This window comes from Panthera onca, chromosome A3 (genome assembly GCF_046562875.1).
Source record: "Panthera onca isolate mPanOnc1 chromosome A3, mPanOnc1 haplotype 2, whole genome shotgun sequence".
Taxonomy (NCBI): Eukaryota; Metazoa; Chordata; class Mammalia; order Carnivora; family Felidae; genus Panthera; species Panthera onca.
This window is the reverse complement of record NC_138341.1, coordinates 106,187,512-106,204,145: the sequence shown is the minus strand read 5'-3', so window position 1 is coordinate 106,204,145 and position 16,634 is coordinate 106,187,512. Positions and strand designations below refer to the sequence as shown.

Below are 16,634 nucleotides of genomic sequence, written 5' to 3'. Positions count from 1 at the left end.
ATTCCCTTTGGATGGACATTTGGTTTGTTTCAAAAATTTTCCTGTTGCTTCTAAATGCATATACTTCCTTGTGCTGGTTTTCTTCAAGATACACAGAGAAGGGAAATGCTGGATCAGAATGTGTATGCATTTTACATTTTAATAAGCATTGCCAAAGTACCCTCCAAAGTGATTGTATTAAGGTACTACTTTTGTTTCCCACCAGCAACCTTTCAATTTAAGGAAAGAGGAAAATGGGACACAGAGATTATATAGCTTGCCAAATACCATAATAATCTAAGGAATGGAAATCAGGTATTCTGATATATTTCTAATGCCTACACCAAATTTTCTCCAAATTTATAGAAGAAGAGAAAAAATATATGAGACTAACCACCTTGAAACTTTGCCTTGTATTTTTTCTATCCTTCAGCAACTTTGCAAAACCAGTTCTGAGGGTCGTTTAAATCCACGAGTTGAAGAATAACAGAAGTATACTTGTCAATTTAGGGGTTATGGGAAATGATTATAAACACAGATTCTTTACTTGTCTGTTTTAAGTTATTTTTCCAGGTTGTGTGATCTTGTACTCTTACATCTGCTAAAATTTTCATGGTTCAAGTGTTTCCTAATGTAATTGAAATTCTCCTGGCTTAGAAATTTCATTTTCATCAACTTATCAACAGAATCATCTTTATTTCTTTCCTTGATGTGTTTCCAAATGTAAGAAAATATGCAGATAAATTGATGAAAAAAATACAAGTAATATACTTGAAAAATTGAGTCTTTATTTTCTAGAAAAAATAATTTTAATTGAGTTTGGGTTCACTCTCCAAGGGTCCTTCCATATCCTGAGGTCAGGTTGGGTCATAAACATGTGGTGATCCAGGCTGAGCATTCAGTTAACTTCATTTGGGTTCTGTTTGCCCCTTGAACTGGAAGAACACATCTCTTGAACTCTCCCATATTTGCGGATGATTGGGCCTACATCATTGTAGTTCTGGATAACTGATTATACCTTTGTAGCCAGCTAGTATCAGCTTGATATTGAAGAAAATTTCTGTAAGAATAAAAACATGCAGTAATGAATGAATACAAGAAATGAATGAAAATTCTGTAAAAAATAAAAAAAAATACAAGAATTCAATGAAATATTCAGTGGGCACTGAGTAGAGGGTGGAAACTGGGCTAGGCATTTTCATGTATGCTATCTAGTATAACATCACAAGAAACTTATACACTAAATTATATTTTACTCAATTTCCCTATCAGGAAATGGAGGCTGAGAGAGGGGAGGGTTGCATAGCAAGTAAAGAGTGAAGTTTCCAAGCCTCTTTCTTTCCACCACCCTGCCTCCCACCTTTGCATAAATCAATGAAAGCTGGAGCAAGAGAGCCTCTTGGAAGAAGCAGAGCCTGAGTTAACTCCAAAAATGTGGCCAAGAGTAAGACGAAGAAGGAAGGAGATAGTGTTTAAGGAAGGGAAGAGAATCTGTACAAGAGAAGCATGGTGCTCAAATACAGTTTATTCAGATTTATCTACAAGGAACAGAGCCCTGTCCAGCTAGCTTTAGAAGGTGTAATTTTGGAGGATAAAGGACTTTGGCAAGAAAGTCACTGGGGCCTCATGAAAAACAGCAGCCAGAAATTAGGAGTCAGGAGCTCAGATGACTCTCCATGTGTCTCTAGAGAACTTAGTGTCTCTTTCCTAGTTCTTTTGATTTTACTGCTGCATACATTTTGGTTTGTCTGCAGAATCGTTTGTTTTCTTTGCCCAGTGTGGCCACCTCACTATGGCAGAGATGCACTAGTATCACTGAACCTCAATGCAAGATTCAAAGGGCCAGATGTCCATCCCTGGTCCAATCAGCTGTGATGAGGGGAATGACTTTGAGTGCTCATTCACCTTTGCCTGGGAGCAGGGGTTTTGATTGTGTGGCATAGGCAGCTTCTCTAAGACGGAAATGATTGGCATTTGAATCACAAGGAGCAAGTAGGCAGTCCATATGGTCAGACTAACTATGGAGTATATTGAGGGCCCTGTGGAAACACATCCACTTGATTCTCTTATTGAGAGCGGAAGGGTTGCAAGATGAAGGTGTTCATGTGAGGCAAGTTGAAAGGGTGGTGAGACTGAGGCACGGAGGTGAGCTAAGGCATAGTAGCATAGGGCAAAATGACTAGACTTTGAGATTCTGGCGAGAAATGGTGATTTGAGAGGAGACAGGAGATACTTGGAAAGAAGGACAAGCAGCATTCATTAACTGGTTATAAAGAAAGGGGAGCTTGTAGCCTCAGGGATAAGGATGAAATTGTGTGCCTTTGGGAGATAAAGAACGGAGAGGGAGAAGGAATCTGATTGTGAGGAGAGAGGATGTATCTGTTAGGGGAAATGTCTCAGATTCCACCATGGTAAGTCAATACCAGCCATAAGGCTACAGGTGAGGTGTGCAAAGTGTGTTAAATAAGACATGAAGACGTGTTAGCTTGAAGTTAGAGAAATGAGATGGGGGATGGGCTTTGGAGGAAAATGGGGGAGTCAATGGCTGATCATCTTCCATCCAAATTTACATCATTGTGGCACATGCCATCTCTGAGTTTGTGATGGGATTTTAATGAACTTCCAGATGGGTAAGTCAAGTCATGAAGTGGTGGTTCAAGACTGAAACACCTGAAAAAAATCCTGACTTAATAATGTGATAGAAGATCCTAGAAGCTAGTCCAGTGTTTACTGTGGATAAAACTAACCTACTCTAGAGCCCATGCTTGGCTCATGGCCAGCGATTCCCAAAGTGTGCCTTAGACCACAAAGGCAAACAAGAAAAGGTTAAATTTTCAATCACGGGGTAAATATTTCTTCCTCTTGTTCTAATGGGATCTAGCCATTCCCAAATGCAGACAACACTGGTCTGAAAGAATGGTTGTGTTTTGGCCAAGCCACGAACTCCGTTTTGAGACTCTGCCAGTTCCTGGTGGAAGCCAGGAAATATATTTTTAGACCTCTATAACTCGGGCTAAGGGAACTATGTACTGCCTAATGGTTGTCATCCAGGGGATATAAATAGAACCTTTAAGGAGACAAGCCATATGCTTTGTAGTGGTTACTTAATTTAACTTCAGATCTGATTTACAATCACTTTAATTCCTAAAAACCGCTCTATTTTATTCATTAACAATATGCATTGCCCATAAGAATGTTTTGTAACTTGGCTGTGGAATCAAAAACCAAGAAAATTTTCCTCCTTGTAACCTGTAATAAGGTCAACTACTAAAAGCTTATAATAATTGTTTTTAGCTGTTCTCTTAGAATTGAAAGCAAATGTTATCTCATACCCAAAATGTAGTGTATTGTTAATAATGTATTTGTATACTATAATTTCAGTTTCCTCATTATTTTTATATATCACCTCAAAATTAAATGTGGCAAATGCTATAGTTTTCTAATCTTTGAAGAATTAAAAGACCTGGTTTTGACTAATTAGGACCAGATTCATGCTGCTTTGTATCAGAGAATTTTTATGGTAAAAATTAATGTAGCAAACATAATGGTAAATACTTTAAACTGTGCTGCACGCTCATTAGAATGAGGAAAATTGTGAAGACTGACAATTTAAAGCTTTGGCAAAGATGTACATAACTGGAGCTCTCATGTATTGCTGGTGGGAGTGCAAATTGGTTGCTACCACTTTGGAAAACTGTTTCTTAGTATTTATTAAAGCAATGCACATGTCTACTGTATGAGCCTAAAAGAAATGAGCATATATGTTCTTCAGAAGATATTCAGAAGAATCTTCAGGACATTTTATTTGTAATCGCCCCAAACTGCAGAAAATCCAATGGTCTATCAACAAGAGGACAGATTGTAAACATGTTGTAAGAATGAACTATTTATACATGCTATAATATGGGTGAAATCTCATAAATGTCATGTTGAAGGAAAGAAGCCATACAGAAAAGATAGATGTGATTCCTCTTGTATGAAGTTCAAGAAAAGGCAAAACTAATCGATGGTGATAGAGGTCAGAGTAGTAAGCCACTTTCCTCCTGGGGAGGGTAATGCTGGAAAGTGGCACCTGAGAATTTTGGGGTCCTATAGAAATGTTCTAGATTTTAGTCTAAGTTGGGCTTCCATGGATGTAAACATTCATTCATTCACTCAACTGTGCACTTGAGGTTAGTGTACTTAACCATGTGTTTGTTATACTTCAGTAAATGTATGAATATGCATTTCATGACACAAAATGATTCACAACAAATTACTGTCTTCTTTCTGATTCCTCAGGGAAGGGAGAGGTTAACTGTAGTGCAGAAAGTTGATCCTGGGCCAAACTGGGGAGGAGATGAGACAATTCAAGTATTGAGAGAAATACAAAGGGGCTTTAACTTGTATTTATTGCAAAGAGGTAAATTTGTTTTACTGTGAAGGTAGTAAAATCACGTGGTTTAGCAGAGGTCTGGTTTTTTTTTTTTTTGGCTTGTAAAACAAGTAAAATATTTTTATCTTTTATACCACATTAAATCAGTTGAGTTGAAAAAAAATTCTATTTTAAGTATTTTTTAATCCTTAAAAAATTTTATATCTATATAACCATTCCTGTAAATAGGTCATAGGAATGCTTCTGTTTTTTTAAAATCTTTAATGTTTATTTATTTTGAGAGAGAGAGAGAGAGAGAACAAGCAGGAGAGGGGAAGACAGAACGGAAGACACAGAATCTGAAGCAGGCTCCAGGCTCCCATCTGTGAGCACAGAGCCCGATGCAGGTCTTGAACCCACAAACCGTGAGATCATGACCTGAGTCTAAGTTGGACTTTCAACCAACTGAGCCACCCAGGCACCCCTGGGTTTTTTTAGGGCAGATTTTTGGGGGTGATGTTTTTTCTGTTTCTTCTACCCATTTTGCTTCCCGTATTATTGACAACCTATTGTGTGCCCTACATAATTTTCTTTAAGCTCACATAATAAAGCATAATTATTATATATACATGGAGAGATATGTGTATGGATACACACACACACACACACACACACACACACACACACACACATACACATCCATAGATAAGTGCAAGTTTCTTTGTGCTACAAAAATGGTATATCATAGGGGCACCTGGGTGGCTCAGTTGGTTACGCATCCGACTTTGGCTCAGGTCATGATCTCACTGCTTGTGAGTTCAAGCCCTGCATTGGGCTCTGTGCTGACAGCTCAGAGCCTGGAGCCTGCTTCAGATTCTGTGTCTCCCTTTCTCTGTTCCTTCCCCACTCACGCTGTCTGCCTGTCTCTCTCTCAAAAATAAACACTAAAAAAATGGTATATCATACATACTTCTCTGCATTTTATTTTTATCCTCCCAACAAAATTCCATGGAAATCCCTGCAAGTCAATTTTTATGTCATGGGGGCCTAATAGTGGTTTGGATATACCAATTGGATATATGTGATTTAATAATTTTGGATATACTGTGATTTCTTCAGTTACCCTTTGTGTGTGAGTTTTGACTGGGCATGGTCTTTTAGTGACCTTCAGGGAGAGTTTTAGACTAGGAAACAGCAACCAGAGTTATGCCACTTAAATTATCTGAGCCCATGTTTTTTCATCCATCAAAGCAGGATAAATATATATCTTTCTCTGCATTACAGGCAAGTGCTAAGAATCAAAAAGAAGGTGTTCAGAACATTTTTATTTGCAATCACCCCAAACTGCAGAAAATCCAATTGTCTATCAACAAGAGGACAGATTGTAAACACGTTGTAAGAATGGACTATTTATACATACTACAATATGGATGAAATCTCAGAAATATCATGGTGAAGGAAAGAAGCCATACACAAAAGATAGATGTGATTCCTCTCCTTTGAAGATCAAGAAAAGGCAAAACTAATCGATGGTGATAGAGGTTAGAGTAGCAAGCCTGATGGGGAGAGCTTTGCCATTGTTAACTGTCACAGTTTTACTGCATGGGAAGCATTGTTCCAAGAACTTTTGGCATATTCATTTAATCTGCACCAAATGAGGTACTATGTATTATTTTTCCCCCATTTTTTAGTTGAGAAAAACTGAGATAGCTTACACAAGGTCAGCAGGAGATCCCAGATTCAAATCCTGCATATCTCACTTGACAGCCTGTGATTTTATCTTTCATGCACCATCGCCTCTCAAATATGTTCCCTGGTCATTTTATTTTATACATGATTAGCGTGGATAATATAACATATAATAAGAAAATTATGTAATTTCATTGTAAATCATGAACAATATTAAAATTTAAAAACAAAAGAAAGGATTATATCAGATAGCTATTTCTGTGTAAGAAACCATCCCAAGTCATGGTTTAAGACAATAGCCATGTATTTAGGTCATGATTCTGTGAGTCAGCAATCTGGGCTGGGCTCAGCTAGGTAGTTCTTCTGGTTTTATCTGGGCTCACTCAGGCATCTGTGGTTAGCTGCCAAGTCAGTTGGTAAGGCTGCTCTGGAGATCTGCTGACTTTAAATTAGGATAATGGGGGCGATTAGACCATGAGACTCTCATCTTCCATCTGGCTTTGCAAGCTCATGCAAATAGCAGTGGTTTGGTTTCTAGAGGGAGAGTGGAAACATGAGAATTCTGGAGGCCTGCACTTAGAACCGGCACATCATGGCTTCTACCACATTCTCGAAGTCAACGCAAGTCACAAGGCTAACCCAGATTCAGCCACTTTCTGGGAATTGCTGCCAAGAAACATGGCAGAGAGGCATATATATAGGGTAATGAATAATTGCAGCTATCCCATTCAGTGTGGGAACAAAAAGAAAACAATTCCTACTAGTTTAATTCATCCCACAGAGCTCTGACACCGATTTCTTATTAGTACCGTGTGTGTGTTAGTGTGTGTTGATTTCTTCTGAGATATCTTTTATACATCTATCCTTTAGTATGCCAACAGCTTGTGGTTTTGGGGGATATATTTCTTTCTGAAATAGTGGCCCACTTGCTCTGAATATTTAAGCTGAACCACATCTCCGCATGCTTTAGAGCTAATCTCATGTTCTTGAAGTACTCCTGCACTGACTGATTTTAATCTCTATTTCTCAGGCAGCCAGAGAACATGACATTGTGTTGTGGCTTTTCAAGGGAACGGGAGTGTTTGGCTACATACTCAATGTATCAAAACCCAGTTCTCTAACTCAGTTGGCTGTTAATGTGTGTAAGGTGTACACTTCCTGAAGAGCATGCTATGTTTTCTTTCCAAGAGGGGTACCCTTCCTACCCTTCGGCATCCTACCCCTTCATACGTCAATTCTCAGCATCCTTGCTCCATTGTGCTAAAGAACGACACCCATTTAGTAAGTGAGTCTGCTGAGGCACAGGAAAGTATCATTTTTCATATAGGTTCCTGGACTAAGATATGAGAGTTTCTCATTTCTTGGCCCTCAGCCCTGTACATCATCTAATTTGATTTTCAGGTTGTTTCAGGTTTTTCTAGGAACCATCTCTTAATTTTTTTGAAGACTTAAAGTGATATATTCATTAACTCATCGTTTCAACATAACATTCCTTCTAGGAGGCCTGGCTACGGAGAAGTCGTGGTGTCTTTGCATAAGAAGCCATTGGAAACCATGTTAATAGGTGTTTAGTGCATGTTCCTTTTTTGTATGTAGTCACATGGCACAGTAAATCAAAGCATGGATTCAGGAACTGGCCAGACTGGGATTCATATTACACATCCATCATTTATAGGATGTGTGACCTCAGGCAATTCAATACAACACCCACACATGCGTGTGCACACACACGCGCATACACACACACACACACACACACACACACACACACATAGCAGGCTGGCATATTGTAGTAAATGCTCAATAAAAAATCATTAGTATTACTCTTGGAAACAAGAAAAACAAGAGGGCAGAGCGGGAAAATGAACTTCTTAGATCAGAAGTGGCACTATAGGACAGAAGATCACTTGTGTGGGCTTCCTGGGGTTTTTCAACCTTAGCTCTTAAATTCTTGTAAAGTGTCCAGATGATACCTGCATTACCCTTGGGTAAGATCCCATGAGATAATATATGTGACGTGCCTCTTGCAAGGTCTGGAAAAAGTCAACACTGTAAATACTAGCTTTTTTCTTCTTGCCTTCCCTCTCCTCCTGGTGACTGAACAGTTCTTACACCAGCCCTCTGTCTTAGTCTGGATTCCCCAGAAGCAGACCCTGAGAAGTGGGTTGTGTTCAGATGAGTTTTTGGGAAGGGTCCCAGGAGGGAATGACCAGGGAGTGGTGGGAGCGGGTAAGGGATGGGGAAGAAGCCAAATAAAGACTCCATGTCAGAGGAGACCCAACCTCTGAATGATCCATAGGGGTGCTCTAGGTCATAACCCTACCTCAGAATACATCCTGCCTTGACTCAAGGGAGCTTTCCTTTCATAATCTTGCACCTGTCTGTCATTGGCTATGGGCTGCCCTGGTAACTTCCCAGGCACTTCCAGCTCTTCATGCTGATACAGCAGCTTCAGGAGACCAAGGAAACCCCTCAAAGAAGGCTGCAGGTATAAGCTCTTGAGAATAAAGCATGTAGAAGTGAGCGGTGGATACATGGAACTGATAAAAGGGTTGGAGGTGGCAGATCTGGGTAGGTTAGAATAGTATCTTTTTTTTCTCCCTTATTAAAAAATAAGGGGGGGGGGAGAGAGAGAGAGAGCAGGGAAACGTCAGAGAGAGGGGGAAAGATAATCCCAAGCAGGTCCCATGCTGTCAGCACAGAGCCTGATGCAAGGCTTGATCTCACAAACTGTGAGATCATGACCTGAGCCAAAATCAAGAGTTGGATGCTTACTGACTGAGCTACCCAGATGCCCCAAGAACAGTATCTTTTGCACCCTCTCAGAGTTTATAGGGATCAGATAAGCAAATCTCTTGTTAAATGGTGACCTTCTTGGTGGAAAGGAAAGGCTAGCACTTAGGTCAAAGTCATGCACTATGTTTGTGAGCAGCTATTAAAGCAGTATCCACGGACAGAAACAAGTCTGTCTGTGAAGATCAGACACGCAGGAAATCTGTGTCAAGCTTCGGTTCTTCCAGTTAATCTTCCGCTAGAGATGAGGTGAATGTGGCTATGGGCATTTGATTATAGCATTAGGGATGAATGAGGACCATGTTCAAGAATCAGCTTTACTGTTATCCCCTGTAGAAGGAAACAACTGGTGATTAATTTAGAAGGACTATTCCTTCTAAAAGAATGGTTAAACAGTGATTTACTTCTCAAAGGGGGTAGTCTTTTTGTTTTAATGACAGCTTACAGGGATAAGCAGCTTAGGGGGGAAAGGCAAAGAGGGTTTTAGGTAATTTTCAGAATTCAGAAGGAATTTTGAAATTCCTCTTTTGAGAAATATTAGAGTTGCCTGGGTATTTGCCAAAATCAAAATGAGATATTCTGGTGGCATAAATCTTCAGTTACAGTCTTTTAGTTAAGGAAATGTAATATGGAAAAAAATGTGAGGGTTGGACTTAAATAGGAAATAGTTATTAGAAATAGCAAATTTCCAAAAAGCTATTCATGGTCTTTGACATACTAAACAGGGTACTTATATTTGTGAAAAAGTGTACTACTTTAAGATGTAATTATTTCTAATGTTCCTCATTTTGGGGTCTCATGAGAAATTAGAAATTACTGATAAGAAATTTTTAGTATTTTTGAGGTAAGTTGGTAAAACGCTTTATCTGTGATGCATCGCTTTTCATCCTTCTTACATTCCTGTCTGGGCTAAGGACCTGTCCATCCGTGGAAGCAATTGGAAAGAAAATTTTGCCTGAAGCTGCATGAGAGTTGGAACCAGAATCATAACTGGTGAATGGTGGCAAGATTCCAAAATTATTTATGGAGGCTATTGAAAGGATATGGCATCTTTTAACCTATTTTGACGGACAGAAAGTATCATAAGTGGAGAGCGTGGTTTTCCCCTTGCTGTGTGCCTCTCTGTGTCACATCCACTCTGAAATCTGTGCCTTCACTGAAGCCATGCTTCATGCATGTCAGCCTGAAGTGGCAGAGATGAGACATTCTGTCTGTGGATGTGACTCTATTCAGTCCCGTAACCAGAAGGGTTACAATTTGAGCTGCAATTTGTTTCTTTTGATTACAGGTAGGTTGCTGTCTGCACCACCTCTCTCATGTGACTGTTTGAGCGTATTAACTGTGCCTTCCCCTAATTATTACTTCCAGCATTACCCATGTGAAATTTATGACCATCAGGACCGGGGATTAGAAGGCTGAGGAACTGAGGCTTAAATCTGCGCCAGAGATTTGCTGTCATTGTTTTAGGTGCAAAGTATTAACAGGCAAGCCAAGTCACTTCAGTGTCTGGCTTAGTACATTTAGTGTAGAATTATCTGAGAATGAGTGCATTTTCTCCAACACAGCTGGAAAATCAAACATGCAAGGAGTTGTTGAAAACTGGGATTTAGGCTTAAGCCTATCATTCCGTATCTGATGGGCATCCCCCTGTATCTGTCTGTGAACTTCTGATGCCTAGGATGTGAGATGCAGGCTTAGAAGGATGCTTTCCAGGGGTCTGTCAAAGGTAGTCTTACTCCTTTCATGTTCCCCATTTAATGGTTTGCAGTTTTTCATTAGTTGATTAAAGAGAAAACCATGGACTAATCATGTAGCATAGATTGCCACTATAAATACCTCATCTTCTATGTTACAATATCTCATTTATTTTTCTTTATTATTTGTGATCTGTTGGTTTTGTGCCCTTGTGCTTCAAATGAATTTGCATCTGTAAGGTACTTGGTAATTAGATACTCATCATCATATCTTTTGTCATCTTTGAATGCCCTTTATAACTTTTAAAAAAAAAATCCCTTAATGTACAGCCTAATCAAAGTAGGAAAAACTACCAATAACCTATATTTACAGAAGTTCCATCTTAAACTTTTAGTGAATTGATGCATTTCATTTTTTTATTTCTGTCTGTCAGTCAACAGATACCTATTGACCCCAACAGTATGCCAAGGTCCTTGCTGGCTGCTGGTCAGAGAGGCAAGGGCACTGATGTATTTCATCTTACTCTGATGCTGTCAGTTCACAGATATTTATTGAGCCTGAATGATATGTCAAGGATTTTGCTAGCTGATGGGATTCAGAGTTGGAAAGACGTAGTTCCTTCTTGTATTTACAGAATTTATATAAGAGATACAAACAAAAGCAACGTAGTAGAGATAAGGTGCATACTCTGATGAAGGGCTAGGCTGGGAAAGTAAGGAAGGTGGCCTTGAAGTTGAGGCTCAGTGGATACAAGGGGTTTGCCTGGTGGATAGGAGCTTGGAGAAGCATTCAAGATAGGGAAACAATACGATCAAAGGCCCAAAGGCTTGCCAAACTCCAGGATCTACCAGTGATTCTGCGTTATTGGAAACACAAAGCAGGGACTGGCTGCAGCTCCTTGGTGGAGGTGACATCAGAAAGAGCTGTATATGCTGTTCAAAGGGGGTCATATCTTACTTGAGTTGTTAGAAGGGCATGTACCCTTCATGGAGTCATCTGTTATGGCTAAGAGAACAGGAAAGAGAATTTTCTAACCACACAGATTATATACTTGTGAGACTAAAAGCCAGATTTTTCTCACCCCTAGGAATTTCAGAGTTGGAACAGACTTTATGATGAGGAAGTTTGAGGTGATGTGATTTTCTTGTTGCAGCAAAGATGATTGGAATTGAGAATGTCCACAAATGAAAGACTTTTATTGCCCTAGACTTAGGAATGTAGTTGTGAATATTTTCTCACTGGTAGGTCAATGCTGATAACTGCCCTTAGCAAGCACTTTGAAAAGGCGGGAAGTTCTGAAGGGCTCCATAATGTTACTAGAAGACTCAGTTGCAGCTCTAGATACTCAAGACTGGAAAATAGGTAGTAGGCAGGTAGAAGAGAGAGTGAGGTTACAGTGGTACATCCATCACAGAGTGGAAAGGAAAGAAACTCTGAAGGGAACTGGGGTCCTCCAGATACAGCTGCCCAAATAATCATGGAGACACTGTTTTTGGCCAAGCTTGACTCCCAAGAGACATCTCAGGGCATCAGGCAGCTTCTGGTCTCAGTATCCAGTGGAAGTGTAGCCCTTCCTGTCTTCCGGGTCTCTCAGATGGTGTGGAACTGCTGGTTTCACTTGATAAAACTATGTCTACCCTTTAGTGAATCCTGTGTTGGAGCTGTGCAGGGTCACTAATGCCAAGAAACTCATATACGGCCTCTCCTTTCTATTTTACCTGCACAGCATTGGGATAGAGGAAAAAAAGATGAAAAGCAGGTCCTTTAAATGGGCAATGGCTAATTTGGATCTAGTGATCTAAAATAACATTAGAATAAATGTGAGCTTTGCTTTGAAGAAGGTTTCAGTTTTATTAAATAGCTGTTTCACGCATAAGCGACACAGCTAGACTATACTGTTTCTAAGGTTGCTTTTAATAATATCTCATTAGCATTCCAAGGCCAATTGAATCCTCACTTGATTAACCCTCTCACTATCCCTCATTTACCTCTGTAGTATAGAGCACTGAGTGTAGAAATTTATTGGCCAGGACACCTACTATGTGAAGGAGAAGTGAATGGAGGGACCAACCTTTATTCCAGGTCTTCCTCTCAAGGGTAAAATTAGTATCAGTTTGATAAGCTTAAGATAAAACAGTTATCTATGGTGACATTATAGTTTTGTTCCGTGTTGGTTATATTTAGGTGAACATATGTCCAGGTTTATCTGGGCAGCCCTGTTTAAGTAGCTTTATATGTGTGGGTCTTTTTCTGGACTCTCTTTGGACCCATTGGGCTACACTGCCACCAATCCCAGACCACCCTAATTATTCCCAGGTGACTATAATTTGCCATCATGGCTGAGCATCAGCAATTTGAACAAATTATAATTTATTGCAGGGGCTGAATGTATTGCTGATCTGAATGAAATTAGGATTATATTCACAAAGAAGAGATGAGTGTTGACAGGAAGCAGTTTCTGTTACATATGTATTTGAATCATGTATAATATCAAGCAATAGCTTTTTAATGAATAGCTTTTATCTTACTCGTTTCAGAGAACATTTTACCCTCAAACCTTCAAATGACTTTTGGGGACACTGCCTTTGTTACCACTCAAGCATCTTTGGGAGTCATCTAATAGAGTTTTCCAGAACAAATGTTATCCACTCCTGCTTATATTGTTTGAGATGTTCCAATCTTAGAAACCCTGTATGATACAACCATGGGAAATTTTAGCCCAAGCTATAAGTATCATTTGCATAAAGTAGGATAAGATTTTTTTTTGCCATTAATCCTGCATATATTGGGCGGAATCTGTGAAACCACTTATTATATTGATTTTTAAAGTGATCCTGAAAAGGCCCCTTTAATTTATATAAAGCATATGCAATTGTGAGGTCTTGCTCAGTTGGGAATACTTCCTAAATCTATGTTATTTTTTTATGCTGTTATACTATTTCTCTTTAAGTAAAGAATCTCTAAATTTATCTAAACTTAGATTAATTGAGGTAATTTCAGGGTAAGATATCTTCCCCAATTATTGTTCTGTTGTTCAAAATGAAGTAATCAAGAAAACACGGGCAACATGAGTGGCTTGGTAGAATTTGTGAGGATGTGGCTGAAAATCAGACCCCTCTCTTCTGAGTCTTACTTATTAAGAAAGAAAAGTCTGTACTTACATGTAGGCTTATAATTGTTTGCCGACTATAGAAATTTGGCTTTGTAACGTCTTTTGATCACTGTTCAACGTGGCAAATTTTACAGCAGTTTGAAAACTGCAATCTAACATGGTTAACTTATTTTATATGACCAGGAGAAGACTTTTGGTTCAAATAATGTGCACCTTTTCCAGAAGATCCTTGCATATCACACCTTCAAAACTAACCAAATTACCAAGACATGGGAAAATGGTGTGATGTGTCTTATTTGCTGAAGGTTCACTTTATCTTGGATAATAAAATTACCAATCTACCTAGAATTGAACTTAATTGTGAAACATTGTGTTTCCTTTGCCAATTAACCCAATGGAGGTTGAGGTAATAAATATGAAAAATGCTTTGTGATCTCAGAAGTGCAAGGTAGTTGTTAATCGTTGTCATTGCTGTATTGGAAAAACTACCTGTGACCACCAAGAATGAAGAAAAAGTCTTAACAGTGAGCAAAGAACAGCTCAACCCTTAGGCAAGTACTTTATCATGAAAATATTTCCCAATGATTGTGATTCATAGCAGATGAAAACTAACTCATAAGCCAGTGTTTTTGAAACTAGAGGTCTTGACCCATGAGTAGGTTGTGAAATCATTTTATTGGTTGGAGACCAGCATTAAAAAAAACCAAACCAAAACAAAAACAGAATAGATTATACTAGATTGTACTAGGAAATACTAGAGACAGGATAAATATTGTTTTGAGATGATTTCCAGGTATACATGTATATAAATATGTATACATTTACACAAATACTGGATAGAAATATAAAATGTTCTTATTGCAAATCACTGCTCAAAAAACCCCCCAAATAAAGCCATTAACAATGAATGCCATTGCCCTAAACTTGTTTAACATTATTTAAAAATTTATTTAGTTTGAGAGAGAGAGAGAGAGAGAGAGAGAGAGAGAGAGAGAGAGAAAGAACAAGTTGGGGAGGGTCAGAGAGAGAAGGAGAGAGAGAATCCCAAGCAGGCACCTCAGTGCCAGTGCAGAGCCAGATGCAAGACTCGATCCCACAAACTGTGCGATCATGACCTGAGCTAAGATCAAGAGTTGGACATTTAACATTTAACCAACTGAGCTACCTAGGTGCGTCCTTGATTAATGCTTTTAAGAACATGATAGTTGTCCTTAGATTTTGCAATTAATATATTAAATTTTTTGTAAAAAATGTTAAGGATTTTATAATAAAATATGCTTATTGTTCTTCAACCCAGACAGAGCCTAAATTTTTTTTTCTATTAATACTCTTCTCATAAAACAGTGTTATTAAAGACTGTGAGATATCCAGTTCAATGCAACACATTTTTTGAGAATTAGGAATATATAAATAATATATCAAAGGAAATAAATTAAGATTACATTAGTATACTTTCTGTTAAATGACAATATAGTTTCTTCTGTGGGATATGAATATTTCATAAATGGTGTTTAAAAGACCGATACAAATTTTAAAATACTGTTTCAGGGGCATCTGGGTGGCTCAGCCAGTTAAAAGTCTGACTTGATTTCAGCTCAGGTCATGATCTCACGGTTCATGCTTGGGTTCTCTCTCCCTCTTCCTCTGCCTCTCCCTTCTCTCAAAATAAATAAACATTAAAAAATATTGTTTGAGTTATTGTTATTATATTTCTCATAACAGAGACTTTATCAGTTAGCTATTGCTAGGTAACAAACCATCCTGAAACATACTGACTTAAACAGCAACCATTTATTGGGTGCCAATTCTCCGGGTCAGTAATTTAAGGTGGGCTAGCCTGGGTTGTTCTGGCCTTGGTTGACTCCCTTCTGTATATGGTCAGCCATGAATCTGCTAAGCAGCTCTGGTTTAAAGGGTTGGTTATCTGTTGGCTGGAATACTTCAGCTCTTCCCTAACTTAATTATCTCTCACCCTAAACTGAATAGACTATTCAGAAAGCAGAGACAGGGCTCTGAGTGAACACACATACACACAGAGGGAGAAGGAGAGGGAGAGAGTCAGGGAGAGGGAGAGGGAGACACAGAGAGGGAGGAAGGAGGGGGAGAGCGAGAGAAAGTAAAAGTATGGAAAGCACGTAGGCATGTTGAGTCCTAAACCGGAACTGGTACAGTGTCACTTGGGATGCATTCTGCTGGTTAAAACAAGTCACAGGTCAGCCAGATTTAAGTGGAGGAGTAATAGACTCTCTCTTGATAGGAGAAATGGCAAAGTCACCACAGGGCAAAAGACAGAGATACATGGGACCATCCATGCAGTCAACCTCACAGTTGCTTTTTCCCCTCCATCCTTTTCTGTGGAGCAGTATAATGGAATCCTTCAGACAAATGCCCATAATAACTCTCATTCCTGCTTCTGAGTTTCTAGTAAAAAGAAGATTAATGTGGAAATTAATGTAATCTATGCATTAATAAATAGAACATTTATTTGAACGGGTCAATTTTTCTCTCAATTTGATTATAACAAATATTGTGTTTTGAAAAGTCTAATATTGCTAACAGAAGGACTATGTTTGTTCTGAGAACATTAAGAAGGATGCCTTACTGAATAAATGCTTTCCTGAAAGGGTGTGGACAAATAGAATTGTAACTGAAACCAGATTTTGTATATTGAGCCTAAAATCTAAAGACAGCCATGTGTTCTCTTTCCAGATGTCTCTAAAAGTCCTAGTTTTTAGATGGAGCATTCCCCGAAGTGACCTTCACCTGTAGAGCATAATTGCTATCTTTAGCCCAAAACATGGGCCAGAAAGGCTAACATGTCATTTAAAACTTGCAGATAAAATGAATAAAATCTGCTGAGAATAGGTTCATCAACTAAGTCTCGAAATAACCAGGTACTCGAGTGATCTTTACATAATAGTTTGTTTCATTTTGGACAAATTAGAAAGAAAATTAGAGGAAATTAGAAAGAAAATTAGAAAGGATAGTACTAAATATGTACTCATATGGTAG

At 38.8% G+C, this 16,634-nt stretch overlaps 1 protein-coding gene and 1 long non-coding RNA gene across 3 annotated transcripts in view; one reads left to right on the top strand and one right to left on the bottom strand.

The window, feature by feature from the left end:
* Positions 1 to 16,634, top strand: part of PLCB1 (phospholipase C beta 1) — a 695,363-nt gene that overhangs the window by 99,796 nt on the left and 578,933 nt on the right. The window lies entirely within an intron of this gene.
* Positions 757 to 16,634, bottom strand: part of LOC132665366 (uncharacterized) — an 88,699-nt gene continuing 72,821 nt past the window's right edge. The window contains exon 3 of the long non-coding RNA XR_009604095.3: positions 757 to 1,039. This is a non-coding gene — a long non-coding RNA (uncharacterized LOC132665366). The remainder of the gene's footprint in view (positions 1,040 to 16,634) is intronic.